Below are 16,001 nucleotides of genomic sequence, written 5' to 3'. Positions count from 1 at the left end.
TCGGGTTTCCTCGGCAAGTATCAAGTAGAGAGCAGCACCGTCCTGCTCCCTCAACATGGGCCACATGGGCAAGTTCCTGGGCAACCCAGCATTCTTGAAATCCTTCCACAGCTTCTTCAACCGAAATTCCGAGTATAGCTTCCACTCGCAGCCAGATTGTGCCGCCAGAGTCCACACCTTCACTCTCGTCTTGCGTACATCGCAACGAGAATCAGGTTTGTCTATGGAGACGAACTTGAGGGAGCCTCCAACGTAACCCATGGTCCGGTACACCTGCACAGACCACGAATCCTCGTCTCGGTCAAGCCGGTACCCTGGGGGCAACTCGATGAAGGTGAGTTTCACGAGATAGCCCCCGCTGAGGCTGAGCAGGGCGGTGCAGTCGCAGCACACGGTGCCTAGCGCGAGGTCGGTCCAGAAAGCGAAGCCATTGGAGGAGAAAAGCACGTCGGGGGAGAAGAACTTGTCCTTGAGCTGTGTTGGGAAGCGCATCTTCCTGTACTCCCACTGATCGGAGCTGCCGCCCCACGACGATCCAGCCAGCGGAGACCACTGCCAGAGGTACTTGTTTCTCCCCTCTCGGCCAAAGGCAAACTCAACCCCGATGAGGACCAGGGAGTAGCCGCCGTCGTGCCGCAGAGGGAGAGGACATGTCGTGTAGCAGGCTGCCCAGCCTGGTATGTAGGGGATCATGGAGAGCGACCTGTCGACGGAGTCGAAGACGAGGTAGTAGTCGAAACCGCCGTATTCGGAGAAGGACAAGGTGACGACGACGAGGCCCTTGTCCACGGTGTCGACTTTGGACATGAAGTAGCGATCCTTGCGGCTAGGGAGCGCGGGCCGGCCCCCCTTCTCGGTGATTTCCTGGTCGATCCAACGAAAAACCTCGTCGCCCGCACGGACGGACAGGGAAGAGGAGAGGTTCTCGAGATCGCCGTGGTGCAAAAGGAGATCTAGATCCTGCACCGCCGGGCTGCCCATCTTCCCGCATCCGTAGGCGCGCTTGGTTGCGCACTTGATGGTTGTCCAGCCTTCTCGCCCGACGGCGTACTTAGGGTTTATCCCGGCTCGGTCCATCACGGCGAAGCCCAAATCCATGGGTGAGGGTTGCGTCAGGGCGTCTGTTTTTGCCCGACAGCTCCGAGGCTCCAAGCCAGGGCTGGTGTGTCGTCGTCGTCGTAAAGTGCTGCTGTCCATCTGTGCAAAAGGAGATCTAGATGCCGCCGTCGTCGTGGCGTAGAGGGAGAGGAGATGTTGTTGTTCCGTTCCTCAGCAGGGCGGAACCAAAGCCGACCTGGATCGGCCCATTTAGGATCATTTAACTAAACCGGTAACGTCCGCAATTGGTCGATCGATCTAACAGCTGGTTCGATTTTTCTCCTGGTCGATCCAGCTGAAACCGAACAACACCCGTCCGCAACCGACTTTTCTTTCCTTTTTTTTTTGAAACAACCGACTTTTCTTTCCTTGCGCGCATAGTTTTGATGAGTATTATACTATTATTAGATGAGCGATCTAATACTCAGCTACCTTGTACTCCCGCGAGTAGTAGGATTTTTGTTTCCTTAATTTCACGCCTCCATCAATTGTTACAGAAAGATCGAGAAGTACAAGAAATTTACAAAGATGCCCTTCTTCTAGATCCTGACTAAGGTGACGAACTGGAGCTGCTCCGCCTCAGGCCTTGGATAGGAGCCAGCCTCGTGGCAGCCGGGAAGTCGCCGCCGCAGATCCTACTTGCAGGAACGTCTGTCGTCTTCACCTTCATCTTCAGCTTATGGATCCTCTGCCACACATTGGATCTGGCCGGGGCTCAACGAGCGCGCCAGATCCGCAGATCGGCGGGCTCGGGGAAGTCGGATGCCTCACGAAGAAGTTCCGAGGAGCACCACCACGAGAGGGGAAGCCGGCCGATAGCAAAACATGCACCGATGCCACCTCGACCTCCATGGCCGGTGATACGTCTCCGACGTATCGATAATTTCTTATGTTCTATGCCATATTATTGATGATACCTACATGTTTTATGCACACTTTATGTCATATTCGTGCATTTTCTGGAACTAACCTATTAACAAGATGCCGAAGTGCCGGTTCTTTGTTTTACGCTGTTTTTGGTTTCGAAATCCTAGTAACGAAATATTCTCGGAATTGGACGAAACAAAGACCCGGGGACCTATTTCGCCACGAACCTTCCAGAAGACCGAAGAGCATACGAAGTGGGGCCACGAGGTGGCCAAACCACAAGGCGGCGCGGCCAAGGGGGGGCCCGCGCCACCCTGTGGTGTGGGCCCCTCGTCAACCCCCGACTCTGCCCTTCCGCCTACTTAAAGCCTCCGTCGCGAAACCCCTGATGCGAAAAACCACGATACGGAAAACCTTCCAGAGACGCCGCCGCCGCCAATCCCATCTCGGGGGATTCTGGAGATCTCCTCCGGCACCCTGCCGGAGAGGGGATTCATCTCCCGGAGGACTCTACACCGCCATGGTCGCCTCCGGAGTGATGAGTGAGTAGTTCACCCCTGGACTATGGGTCCATAGCGGTAGCTAGATGGTTGTCTTCTCCTCATTGTGCTTCATTGTTGGATCTTGTGAGCTGCCTAACATGATCAAGATCATCTATCCGTAATACTCTATGTTGTGTTTGTCGGGATCCGATGGATAGAGAATACCATGTTATGTTAATTATCAAGTTATTACATATGTGTTGTTTATGATCTTGCATGCTCTCCGTTACTAGTAGAGGCTCTGGCCAAGTTTTTGCTCTTAACTCCAAGAGGGAGTATTTATGCTCGATAGTGGGTTCATGCCCGCATTGACACCAGGACGAGTGACGAAAGTTCTAAGGTTGGGTTGTCTTTGTTGCCACTAGGGATAAAACATTGGCGCTATGTCCGAGGATGTAGTTGTTGATTACATTACGCACCATACTTAATGCAATTGTCTGTTGCTTTGCAACTTAATACTGGAAAGGGTTCGGACGATAACCTGAAGGTGGACTTTTTAGGCATAGATGCAGTTGGATGGCGGTCTATGTACTTTGTCGTAATGCCCAATTAAATCTCACTATACTTATCATGACATGTATGTGCATTGTTATGCCCTCTCTATTTGTCAATTGCCCGACCGTAATTTGTTCACCCAACATGCTTTTATCTTATGGGAGCGACACCTCTAGTGAGCTGTGGACCCCGGTCCATTCTTTTAATACTGAAATACAAATCTACTGCAATACTTGTTTTACTGTTTTCTCTGCAAACAATCATCTTCCACACAATACGGTTAATCCTTTGTTACATCAAGCCGGTGAGATTGACAACCTCACTGTTTCGTTGGGGCAAAGTACTTTGGTTATGTTGTGCAGGTTCCACGTTGGCGCCGGAATCTCTGGTGTTGCGCCGCACTACATCCCGCCGCCATCAACCTTCAACGTGCTTCTTGGCTCCTCCTGGTTCGATAAACCTTGGTTTCTTTCTGAGGGAAAACTTGCTGCTGTGCGCATCATACCTTCCTCTTGGGGTTGCCCAACGAACGTGTGAAATACACGCCATCAGCCGGCTGGGAACCAAAGCCATGGTGCTCGCCTGGTCGATCTCGGATGCGGAGCTGAGAGATGGAGAATGGGATTTCTTGGTCGTGTATAGTGTACTGTTGTACCATGGGACATGGATGAAAGTGGCAGACAATAGATATGTAGGGTCGTCTCTACAAATTGCATTGTGGTGGAAGGAGAACATGAGATCTGATCGTTCATAGTTAATCAACGACACCAACAAAAATTTACAGATTTGTAGGATGAAGTGCATTTTCCCCTCTCGGTGCATTTTCCACTCTAATCGTTCCAGCAGCATCAAGAATTGTTCTAGAAAGTTGTGAATGAGAGAGAAAGACTATCGGAGTCGCTATGAGCATGCCATAGATGATTAAAGGTAACAATGGAAGTGTCCTGGGGTTACCATATATATGGAAGCATAGCCATGATCATTCCGGTTATATTTTGTATAGGGGATAACTTGTTACGGTGAAATCTAGAAGTGTTCAGTGACACCGAAAGAAGAGAGGGGAAGAGTTCTAGTGAAGGAAAGGGAAGTGGCCACCCAGGCCCAAAGGGATCCGGCCAGGCTAGCCAAACTAAGTCAGTCGGTCAGGTCCCAAGGGCCCAGGGTGCCCCCTTCCCTTGGCCGGCCTTACAGAAGGAAGGCTTAGGGCTAGGGTTCGGTTGGCCGACCCTCCTAGGGTGCCGACTTGGGAGAGGGACCAGTGGCAAGCCCACCCTTCGCCGATCGACCTTGGGGTGAGCGGCCACCAATCCCTCCCCAAGCCATCCTCTCCCTTGGCCTACTATTAATAGAGCCCCCCCCCCACCTCAATTGTGTGGAATTTTATCCTGGACCTTTGGTTGGCCTTCTCTCTCCCTCTCACTCCACATACGTTGTAAGGCCGAAACACTCTCGCCGTGGTATCTAGCCCTGGACGACGAAGCCCTCGCGGATTGTACCTCCAGACGCGTGGACTACGCTAGAGGAATCGTATGCTCGATTTTTGGAGCAAGGAGGAGATATCAGTACGGCTGAGAGGTATCGTCTAGCTGCGGAGATCGCCCGGATCATCATCGTCATCGATCTTTTCTACTTTACTCTTGAGTTGAACACGATTGAATACCGTTATTGCAACTACATAGAATAGATCTTGGGGGATCATGTAGATGTAAAATTCTTGAAATACATACACAACCCCCTTCATTTGCCCTCCTTGTTTATGTTGCCATACCCGAAGCCTCCATGCACCCCCTCAAACCATATGCTAGTTGTGCCACCATGGCCATTGAGATGTCCTCCAATGAAGAGCCTCTCATTTTCTTTTGACGACATCCTCCAAGTCCTCCCAAAATTGCCTCTTAGCGCTCATGTCAAGCCCAATTTTTGGGGCATAAGCACTATCAAAGTTCGAGATAAGACTACCAATAACTAGTTGACTAGGATGATTATATCTCCCTTTCTCCGAGGGTCCACTACTCCATCCTTAAGGCTCTCATCTATGAGGGTGCCTACGTCATTCCTAGTACCGGCTGAACCTGAATACCAAAGCCTAAAGTTGGTTATCTTGACTTCCCTCGCCTTCTGATCCACCCATCTAGTCTCCTGGACACAAAGGATATTTACACGCCTCCTCAATGCAGCATCCACTAACTCCCCTAGCATCTCGGTCAAGGATCCTACATTAATTCCAACAACCCACACACAACCTTCCTTTACTTTTCATCCGTCGAGAGAGATGCAAAGACCCTTGCTCACTTAGCACTACATCTGGGTGAAGATGTAGTGCGCTACTAAGGTGTTGCGGCCCGGCTCTTACATATTTGACACCACATCCGGTCTTTGATATGACACACCAGTAAGGTGGTGGTGGCTCTTCCCTTGCTCATTTAACACCATACCCGTGTTCCGATATGGCACGTTGGTAAGAGGCTCCCAACAAATTTCTATTGGGTTTCATATCTATAGAAATTGTTGGTTCTATGTTGGCTCGCCAAGGGTATCATAACGCTCCTTCTTTACACGGGCTTGTAGCCGACTATGTCTATTGGTCGAATATCCAATTTTACAAAATATATATCCTTGTGGATTTGTAGTCTTCGCAGCATGGTTTTTGAACTTCTGATATAATACTAGTATGATTCTTCTCTCACGGGTACATGTTTGAAGGTGAGGATATTTTTTGTTTTTGTTGGTTATTGTACATTTATGATTTTTTTAAAAGTTTTGCCTTCCGTTTGTTCCATATTGTCTTTTTTTTTTTGAGAAACACAATACAACGCAGACGCTCACATACACGCGCATACACTCACCCCAATGAACGCACACATGCACACCCTACCCCTATGAGCACCTCCGAAAGACTAAGCCGGCGGGGATCTTGAAATTGACGAAGTCACCACTAGCGCCTCACTGTCGACAGGAACGTCGCCTCCCACTGAATGAATATTCCGCCTTAATGAGATACACAGATGTCAAACCTGGGATTTGAACTCTGGTGGGCTGGGGGTACAACCACCATCCTAACCACTTAGCTGTTAGATTTCTTTGGGCAACTAGAAGAGTCATAAAAAAAGAGAGATGATAAATGCGACCGCATGATTGTAAGGCTGTACATTAGAAGACTGATAAGAAAAAAAATTGAAGCAAGACCATACATTTGACGGATATGATCCACACACCACTTAATTGAACATGAGTTGTTCATCGTTGTAAAACATGCATGAATAGCGCAGGGATATATAGTTGGTACAGAGTGATAGTCTAATAGATCCAACTGATGTACAGAGGCCTGTTGTGCAATTCATTGTGAAACATGTTTCATTAGAAGCTGTTGTAAAATATTAAGATGTTCAGATGTGACCAATACTTCTTGCAAAACATTCGTGAAATAATCTAAAGAGCACTACAGCTGGGTATAACTTTTCATCTGTTCTTTAACTCGATTTCATTACACTGGAGATGTTTATCGGCGAGCAACTCACGTTTAGAAATTATAAATCGATCTCAAGACGGAATAACAACAACAGCAGGTGAGATCAGATTGCATTGAATTCCATCCATAGACTCGCGTTTACAATTGTTTTACAGAGTAGCATCTCAAACTACATTTTAAACTGCATAGATCTTGGAACTAATCAGATCTCTAGATGAGCCCTAGCTAGCAGACGTCGGGCCCGCGGTACGCCGCCTGGAAGCGGCATCCGTCGGCGTCCCTCAGCCGGACGTTCAGCGAGTAGTTGGCCATCTCCAGCTCCGCAACCTTCTTCTTCATCGCTGCGGCGTCGCGCTCCATCTCCTCGTACCGTCGCTGCTGCGCCATGACGCCGCGCTTCAGCACCGTGCCGTCGCGGTCCGCTGCAGCCGCGCGCTCCCTCAGCGATGCGTTCTCCTCGCGCAGTCTCGCCGCCTCCCTCGCGCCGTGCTCCGCATGCTCCCTCAGCGTCGCGTTCTCCTCGCGCAGCCTCGCCGCCGTCTCGTGTGCGGCACGCTCGGCGGTGGCGTTCCTGATCAGCTCCAGCATCCACGTCGCGCGGTTCTTGGCGTCATCTACGTCGGTGGCCGCGCCCATCTGCTCCACGAGGACGCCGGCGCAGCGCTCGTTGTCACCGTCTGCTGCCGTGGAGGCGAGGCGGTGCGCCAGCGCTTCCCTGGCCTGCTGGGCGCGGTAAGCCTGCACGGTGGCGTTGATGTCGCGGCCCGAGGCGGCGAAGCAGGCCTCCAGGCCCCGCGGGTCGGCGTCCGGGAACACGCGGCGGAGGGCGTCGAGTGGGTCGAACGGAGCCAGCACCGGCAAAGGAGCCATGGAGGCGGCGCATGGCATAAAGCGACCGCGCTTGGCCAGGTGGGGCGGCGCCGGGGACGGCTCGTCCAGGACCGCGGCGACGCAGCGCTTGCGGGAATTCATGGCGGCGGCCATCGTTGTTGGATTGGAACGATTCGTGCGTACTCTCGTCGAATGTGTGTGCAGCAGTCTTCGGCCCGCTCGAGATACTTATGGTTAGGCGGGACGGACGAGTTCGAGACGGTTTCCAAGTCGCGCAGCGTTGAGTTTACGTCGGTGGCTCGGTCAGCGCGTCTCGGATGCTCAATGGGATGCATAAATACTTGCACATGAGTTAATCCAATCTTTAATTTTCAATTATATACACATAAGAAAACAACAGCATGTTGAAAAATAAGAAAGATTGGGAGAGTATCTTGAAAAGATATAAAAATGGGAATGTTAACGAGAAATTTCATACTCTAGTAAATATAGAATAATATAGAAGACAAATAAGAAGTACTTCCTCTGTCCCCAAATAAATAATTTGATTTGTGCAGTCTTGCATTTATCTTGACATATTTTAGTGTGTAGATAAATTTAAATTTAGAAAAATCTGAGTCACATATTTCAGGATGGAGGAAGTAGTAATTGAGAAAACCGGTGAATTTGAGTTTTCACAAATGATTCATGAGAAATCACGACATTTCTTTTTTTTTAAATATCTCTCGACTCGCCGTGCACCAACGGTGCCTTACCAACTCGAACGTTCAAGTGAGGAGACATTTGCTATGCGGACCTCAAATTCCTTACCACATGTACACATGCGCCTGAGTATTGTTTGGAGGCGAACCAATGAACGTTTCAGTGAGAAGCTTGTACATTTTATCCCCATCTGTTGCTATAGGATGCATACCTATTTGCTAATCCGGCATTTAGATTTCAATAATGCGTTCTAAAACCATAGCATTTTGAAATTAAACATGATTTTGGGGGCAATATCTCCACAAGATAACATAGAATATAATGATGTTGAGAACGGGGCGAAATAGTAATAGACATTATAGAATATAAACAAGAAAAATGCTCACTATTAGAAAAATCAGTGAGTTAGGAAAATTTTACAAATAATTCATGAAAAAACACCATGTTATTTTTTTTTGAGATTCCATTTTTTAATTTCTACATAATAGACTCAACACTTGTGAACCTTTGTTTCATTTTTCATAGTTTGGTTGACATTTGCCACGCATTCTATTTATTTCACATTAGTTTATCTTTTGGTCGACGTGTGCAAAATTACTGCCATCCATGCATGTCATTTATGATCCTCTTTGTGTCACACCAAAGTTGTATGAATACTTTTCTCTTTTTTTTTTATTTCTTTCTGGAGAATGGATGTGGGTGTGTTCTGTATCATCGATTTATTTTAGCACACTCTTCCCTTATTTTATTCGAATCTCAAAGCAAAATGGACGGTAATGGAAACATGCACACCCATACGTCTAAATACAAAATACTAGATTCAAAGTTGATTTCGCTCTCTTGGTTCATAGGACTAAGGAATCCCTACACCCCTTTATTAAATCCTCCCTGCAGTCTTTTTAGTTGTTTTATATTTAATCCCTGGTTTGCCCGATACATATGTAACTTTGTAAATTGTAGCCCTTTTTATGAAATGAAAAGACAGTAGGAACCTTTCCTACCGTCAGAAGCTTCCAAAAAAATACAAAAGTATTTACATTCTTTTTTTCGTTTTAAGTTTTTGTTTCGTATTTTTTATGCAAGACTTTAGTGTGTGTGTGTCGGTGCTTTCTTCTAATGCTCTCTGGAGTCAGTCTCACCTAAAATGCAAGGGCAGGACACACGAAGTTGCACATTCTTTGACGTAGGACTTTGACAACTACTATACAATAAAAGTATATGTATTGAGCGTACATAAAGCATACTGAATCTTGTTATTAGAAACTCTACGGAGATGCGGGGGCGGCAGGGGCATGCGACTTGGGCAGAGACGATCGAGAGTGTGTTGGATTGCGCCTACATCACCTCTACCAAAATTGGTTAGCCAATTTTTTGGCGTGCAATCCTGCCACTCATGGGCTGCCAACATTTTGGCTAGAACCCGTGAAGGAAATAACAAGTACTAGCTCTCGACGTTTTTAATCGATGCAATCCGTACCATGTTTTTGAGTGATGCTAGCCTAAAACGATACTCATTCGCGTCCATTTAATCCGAACCGAGGGAGTAGTCATAGGCAACCAAATAATTAGCAATAAACTATGTAAGAGGGAGAACCAACCTAAGGTTGGGTGGTTAGGAGGGTGGTTGTACCCCTAGCCCACCAGAGTTCAAACCCCAAGTTTGACATCTGTGTGTCTCATAAAGGCGGAATATTCTTTCAGTGGGAGGCGACGTTCCCGTCGACAGCGAGGCGCCTGTGATGACTTCGTCAATTTCAAGATCCAATCCGCCGGCTCGGTTTTCCGGAGGTGCTCATAGGGGTAGGGTATGCGTGTGTGCGTTCATAGGGGTGAGTGTATGCGCGTGTATGTGAGCGCCTGTGTTTGTACTGTGTTTCTCAAAAAAAAACTATGTAAGAGGTTTTTTGGTATGAGCAATTTTTTGGCAGGGTGAACTGGGGCCCTAAACCAAACAGGCCCAAGCGACCCAGAACCAAACCAGTCCCCGGCGCACCGGCCCTCTCTGAAAGGCTGAAGCCCTGCGTCTCCTTCCCCCACCACCGGACCGGAGCGCGGACGGCGGCCAGTGGCGGCGTGCGCTGCTTCTCCCGCACGACTGGGAAGTCAGCCTCCCCCTAATCTCCTACCTCAGGCCGCAGCCCCCCCTCCCGTAGTCCACCGAGTCCCTCGCCTAGGGTTTTCACCCATTGCTCCGATTCGAGGTATGGAATCCAAATTCCCCGACTTCCTACATTGATGAATAATGACCTGGATTGGTGACTGGAAAGGTAACTAGTATATTGATCATGACATTTCTGCTCCAAGACATAAACTGGGAGTATTTAAGAGGACAGTGTTGCAATTTTTTTTTTAGAACGACAGTGTTGCAAGATCAGTTTTGCTATAAACTACCTATCGCTCCTGTTTCTCCAAACCATGAAACCAACATCTCCTGTCTGGATTCATTGGTCGAAGTTCCGGTTTTTTTTTATAAGTACCGTGGCGAGGTTAACTTACTGTTGGCCTTTACATTGCTCTATGTTGGTACCGAATCCTGAACTGGTACTGAAGATGAAAGTTTTGTGAGTTCAGATTTGCTACAAAACAACCTCTCCTGTATGTATTTCTCTAAATTACCAATTATTTTATTTTAATAAGCATGTTGTTTTCCTAAAGCCGAAGTATTGTAAAACTGTAAAAAAAAAGTCTTGTAAAACTGTAGTATTTTCTGTCTAGGCAACAAATACTTCAGTTTTGGAAAAAGAGGTCAAGACCTCTTTTTTTCTATACTGCAAAATTAGTGCAGTTTTGTGAAAAAAACCAAGTATAGAAAACTGTAGTTTTTGCTGAAACTAAACACCTCAAAGTATTCAATACCATGGTATTTTCAGAAATAGAATACTTTGAAAAAACGTTGTTGCCAAACGCAGCCTTTACTTTTGGCATTTGCATTCTTCTGTGTCGCTAGTGTTCTTTACGATTCATATCATGTTCCCTTCATTCGTCTCAAATGCATTGCAGATGGACAAGAAGAGGCTCAGAAAGAGAAGGTTGGTGCTTATAAGAGCCGCTGCATCGTTGGCTTCATCTATGGTGATGCAGTATGTCCGGTCTAGACTACGGAAAAGGGGGAAAAAGAAGAAAGAGGGTACTGCCTATGGCCCAATCGTTGACAGGGACGAGAAAAGGATTGACTTTCTAAATAATCAGATTTACAAGGATGATATGACTTGCCAGAGGACGCTAAAGCTTACGAGGGCTTCTTTCTTCAGCTTGTGCCAAGATTTGAGGGAACGCTCTTTGCTCCGTGACACCGTCATATATGTATCGAGGAGCAAGTTGCCATGTTCTTGATCACAGTAGGACACAACCTTCGGAATAGGGATGTAGCTGCTATTTTTAATAGGTCAGGTGAACCGGTTAGTCGCTACTTTGAACTAGTCCTCCATGCCATAGGCAAGCTAAAGGACGAGCTTATTAGGCCACCATCATTGGAGACTCCAATTAAAATTGCCGGTGACCCAAGATGGTACCCGTACTTTAAGGTATGGCCAGGAAGAACTATATTATTGTTCGGCTGTAAGGTAAAAACTATGTGTTTTACTAATTTGTGGTGGTTGTTCTGATCTTACAGGATTGTATTGGATCCATAGGTGTCACACACATTCAAGCTTCTGCTAGTAAGAACGCGGAGACTGCCTTCTGTGTTAAGAAGTCATTTCCAAGCCAAAATGTGCTGGCAGCCATTGATTTTGACCTTCGTTTCACATATGTACTGGCTGGCTGGGAGGGATCTGCACATGATGGTGCTCTTTTAGTGGACGCAACAGAGCGTGAGAATGGCTTCCGTTACAGGACAGGGTGTTTCTGCACCCGGGTGCATATGCACCCTTTATTTGAAATGCATATTAAACATATTTACAAATGTCAAAAAAATATGAATAAAAATGCCTCGTGTATATCTTAACATGTTACATGTTCACAAAGTTGTTTCAGCAAAAACCGATATGTTTTATGCCCTGTGCAAAAAAGATAAATTTTTGGTGTTAAAATAGTCTATTTCACGAGGCATTATTTGTCTTTTTTACACAGGGTATAAAAATTGTCGGTTTTATGTGAAACTTTACGTGCACACATAAAACATGTCCCTATACATGCTAAATTTCTTTCCTAAATTTTTTACATTTTTGAAATATGTTTTATACAAACCGGGTGCATATGCACCCGGGATCAGTTTTGGTTTTCCGTTACATGTTCCTCATGGTAATAAATATGTTCTTGCGTGATATCTCCATATAGTTATTACTACTACTTAGTACTGTACGAATGTACGATACCACCTTAGGTGCTCATATGTGTTCCTGATATTTTAGGGAAATTCTACCTAGTGGATGCTGTACATGGAGCCAAACCTGGTTTTCTGCCACCTTTCCGCGGTGCGACATATCACTCGAATGAGTGGGGGAATAATAATTTGCAATATGCAAGGGAATTGTTCAATCGTAGGCACTCAGCTCTACAAGTGACCGCAGAACGTGCGTTCTCATCACTGAAGCAGAGATTTAAAGTTCTTGATGATGGAATCCCATTCTTCCCCTCTGCTACTCAAGTGGATGTTGTGGTGGTTTTTGTCATCCTCCACAACTGGGTTATTTCCTAAGGCAGTGATTGCTTCATCCTGCCACAGAGTAATTGCAAACCTAAACCCCCTAGTTTGCAAAGGGGGGAAATACATGACCATAGCCAAATAGTTGAGTTCAGACAAGCGCTTGCCGTCAAAATGTGGGAAGACCATCAAAACTACAAGCACAGTGACGCTGACTTCTTCAACACCTCAATTGGCTATCACAAGATTTGCCACAAGCTTAGGTAATGGTATGGCTTTGGGTGTATGTGCTAAGAGTTGGGGTGATCCTCTTGCTGTGAATGTGACCGAGAATGAACATGCCAATGGCGGAACTGACACTTCTGCTTCAATTGTGGAAGAGTTTACACTTCCTTTTCTTATTCCCAAGGGGGAACATTGGTGATTCCTCCAGCACTAGAGCACAAAAAAAAGGCCAAGCTAGACAATGATGATGAGTTGACACATTTGATGGCTAGCATTGACAATTATAGTCTGAATCTATACGGATTTTAAGCCAAGGGATCCCAAATGTGAAGATAAATCATACTCTTAATACGCATCGTTGATCAAAGACCAAGAGCAAAGCCTCATGTTGATTAGGCAACAGTTTATAATTTTGACGTAACCTGTTGCAATATCACAATAACCACTGCTCGGGACTATGGATAATTGACTTAAGTATTGATGTACCATAACATGGCGATTATCTCAAAAATCATGGTAACAAGATTCCTTCCTTATACATTTCCAAACTTGTGTAAAGTTTGGGTTGCATATGGACAAGGATAAATGGAAATTATTTGCAAGTACTAGTGGAGATGAAACGAACAACAATGAAGATATCGAATAGCAAAATGGTAACCAAGCCATTCTTATTAACATAACCACCAGGGAACTATCACTTCTGGAGATATGATCAGCATTCAGCAAAGCAACCTGATAACAAAGCCTTCCCCGATTGCTTTGTAAGCTTGCAGGAATGCAACCAATTATCAAGACAAAACAAAGTGATGCCACTTCGCATCTCTTAAAAAACAAAGAGTATATGACATACCAACAGAACTGTGTGATGTAACTCAAAAGGTCCAGAAATCAGTAAACAATTGCTAAAACAATATAACTACTACCCCTGTTCCTCAATATAAGATGTTTTGGCAGGCCATGGAAGTGCTTGACAACGTAATTCACAAAGTCTAGAAATCATGAACTACCATTGCTAGAATATTGGTCATCACTTGGCTAAAGGTCTCGAGGGCATGGCAATCAGCTCCATCACAACAGAAGGACAACTCCTATAGACATGCTGGAAGCCCTCAGTGGCCACGACTGCGCTCCGATTTGCCGGGCAGCTGAGAAAATCAAAGCATGCCTTCTTCAGCCCAACACAATGGTGCTGCTCAGCAAGTGCCAGGATGGTAGCAACGCTGCCTACATCAATGTACTCGCATAATTTTTCCTCACAGATAAGCTTCAGCCTCTCCATGTTATACCTGTCTGCCGCGACAAGCAGATGTTGGCACATGACATCTTCCTCGTCCTCTTCTGTTTTGGTCTCTGGTAACGAGTCAGTGTAGACGAAACGAAGCAAAGCTTTGAACACTTGTGGCTGCATGTCAGTTATGTGTACAACACCCGCAGCATCACCCTCCTTCATTGAGCCAAAAAGCTCCGCGCTGAAGACTGGCGATCGGGCCGCGAGCAGCCACCGGTGCGCAGGGAACTTCTCATCGCCGACCTCAAACACTACATCGGCTCCCTTCTTGGTGTTGAGGAGATCACCGAGGTGCTGGTTCAGGTCGGATGGGGGCACGGTGACAAACTTTGTACCAGAAGTCTTGGCCATTTCGGTGCGGAACTCATCGATGACTACGATGTCACACCTGATAGCGAAAGAATCTGCGCTGAGATACTTGGATTTCTCAAAGGCTTCCCTTTTGATGAACTTTGCACTGCAGTCCCCCAGCCGCTCTTGCCTGCAAAGTTCTTGGCAACTACCGACGTCAGAGAAGGTGCTTGCTCCTCCACCTTGTCGACGAGACGGAAACTATGCTGAGCCTTCACCTCTGTGTTGGCATCCTCGTCGAGAAAGAGGAAAATAGATATGTAATCTGCAGATTCTGATTCTTCGCCGTTTGGGTAGTAATTGATGTGCCAACGATGGCCGCCGACGGTGAACTGGTGCGATTGGAGGGACTTTCCTGTGGGGAGATCCTTGGTGCAGGAGTAACCGTCGATCGTGAGAAGGTGGTACCCTCTCGCCCTGGCGGCGAAGATGGTGGAGGCGGACATCAACGGCTTGGTACGGAAGCCGGCATAGGCCATGGCAAGCGTTCTCCAGGGGGGGCAAGGTAGTTGGAACTCTCCCCGTCCCCAGCGGTTTATTGTAGAGGATTGATGTCTGCTGCTGCTCCTGTTTTTGTAGGGTTGGAGAGCAGGATATGGGGAAAAGAGGATGAATCGATGAAGGAGATGAAGCGATCAGTAGTAAACCCTTACGGAAGACTACCTTTTTTTTGGCGAAACGGAAGACTCTACCTACCTCTAGTCACATGGGCCGTAGTAGTAGCTGGGCTTACACGAAGTAGTTGATTGTTTAACTTTTCCTGGCATGTTCAGTTTCGTAGGATACCACCGCTAAAAACGAAACTTTCGTAGGATACTATATACCAAGGCTAACATTTCCAGGCCCTAAAAAACATATGGTAGTTCGGGTTTTCTTCTATGTTGAAGTTTTTATGAACACCTTTTTTCCTCTGAAAATTGTATTCTCTCCATCCCACAAAACATGTTAGAATTTTGTGAAAATTTAGATGTATCTAGACACTAAATAGTAATAGATACATTTAAATTTTGACAAACCTTCAACATGTTTCGTGGGACGGAGGGAGTACCTTACTAGATGCAGTTCTTGATGCTATTCCCATCAAGGTTTTAATAGATATGAACACTGATTTATGCAAACTATCTACCGATGAGAAATTGAGGCTGCGGTCCCACCAAGGGGCCTGGCTCGATGGGTTCCCGGCACTCTTTTACCAGACTTATTGGGATTTCTTCAAATCTAAAATTTGTAATGTTGTTAAGAGCTTTTTATGTGGAGGGGGATTCATGATGGATTATGTGACTCGATTATTGTACCAATTCCCAGAGTTGTCAAGCCGAAGCATTTGAAGAATTTTGGCCAATTGGCCTGTACAACGGTCCTCTACAAAATTGCCTCCAAGGTAAGGTGTTGGCAAATGGGCTCAAGGTTATTCTACGGTCGATTATATCGGAACATTAAAGTACTTTTGTTCCCGGCATGCTCATTACGGATAATGCCTTGATTGTCTTCAAGTGTTAACACACCATTGGGAAGCAAAACTCCAAGAGACCTTTCTTTTATCTCAAA

At 46.4% G+C, this 16,001-nt stretch overlaps 1 pseudogene; it reads right to left on the bottom strand.

Annotated features, from left to right (window-relative positions):
* Positions 1 to 13,841: 13,841 nt before the first annotated feature.
* Positions 13,842 to 14,899, bottom strand: LOC124663994 (annotated as a pseudogene).
* Positions 14,900 to 16,001: the final 1,102 nt, after the last annotated feature.

Source organism: Lolium rigidum, chromosome 6, assembly GCF_022539505.1.
Source record: "Lolium rigidum isolate FL_2022 chromosome 6, APGP_CSIRO_Lrig_0.1, whole genome shotgun sequence".
Classification (NCBI taxonomy): domain Eukaryota; kingdom Viridiplantae; phylum Streptophyta; class Magnoliopsida; order Poales; family Poaceae; genus Lolium; species Lolium rigidum.
This window is presented reverse-complemented; position numbering and strand designations above follow the sequence as displayed.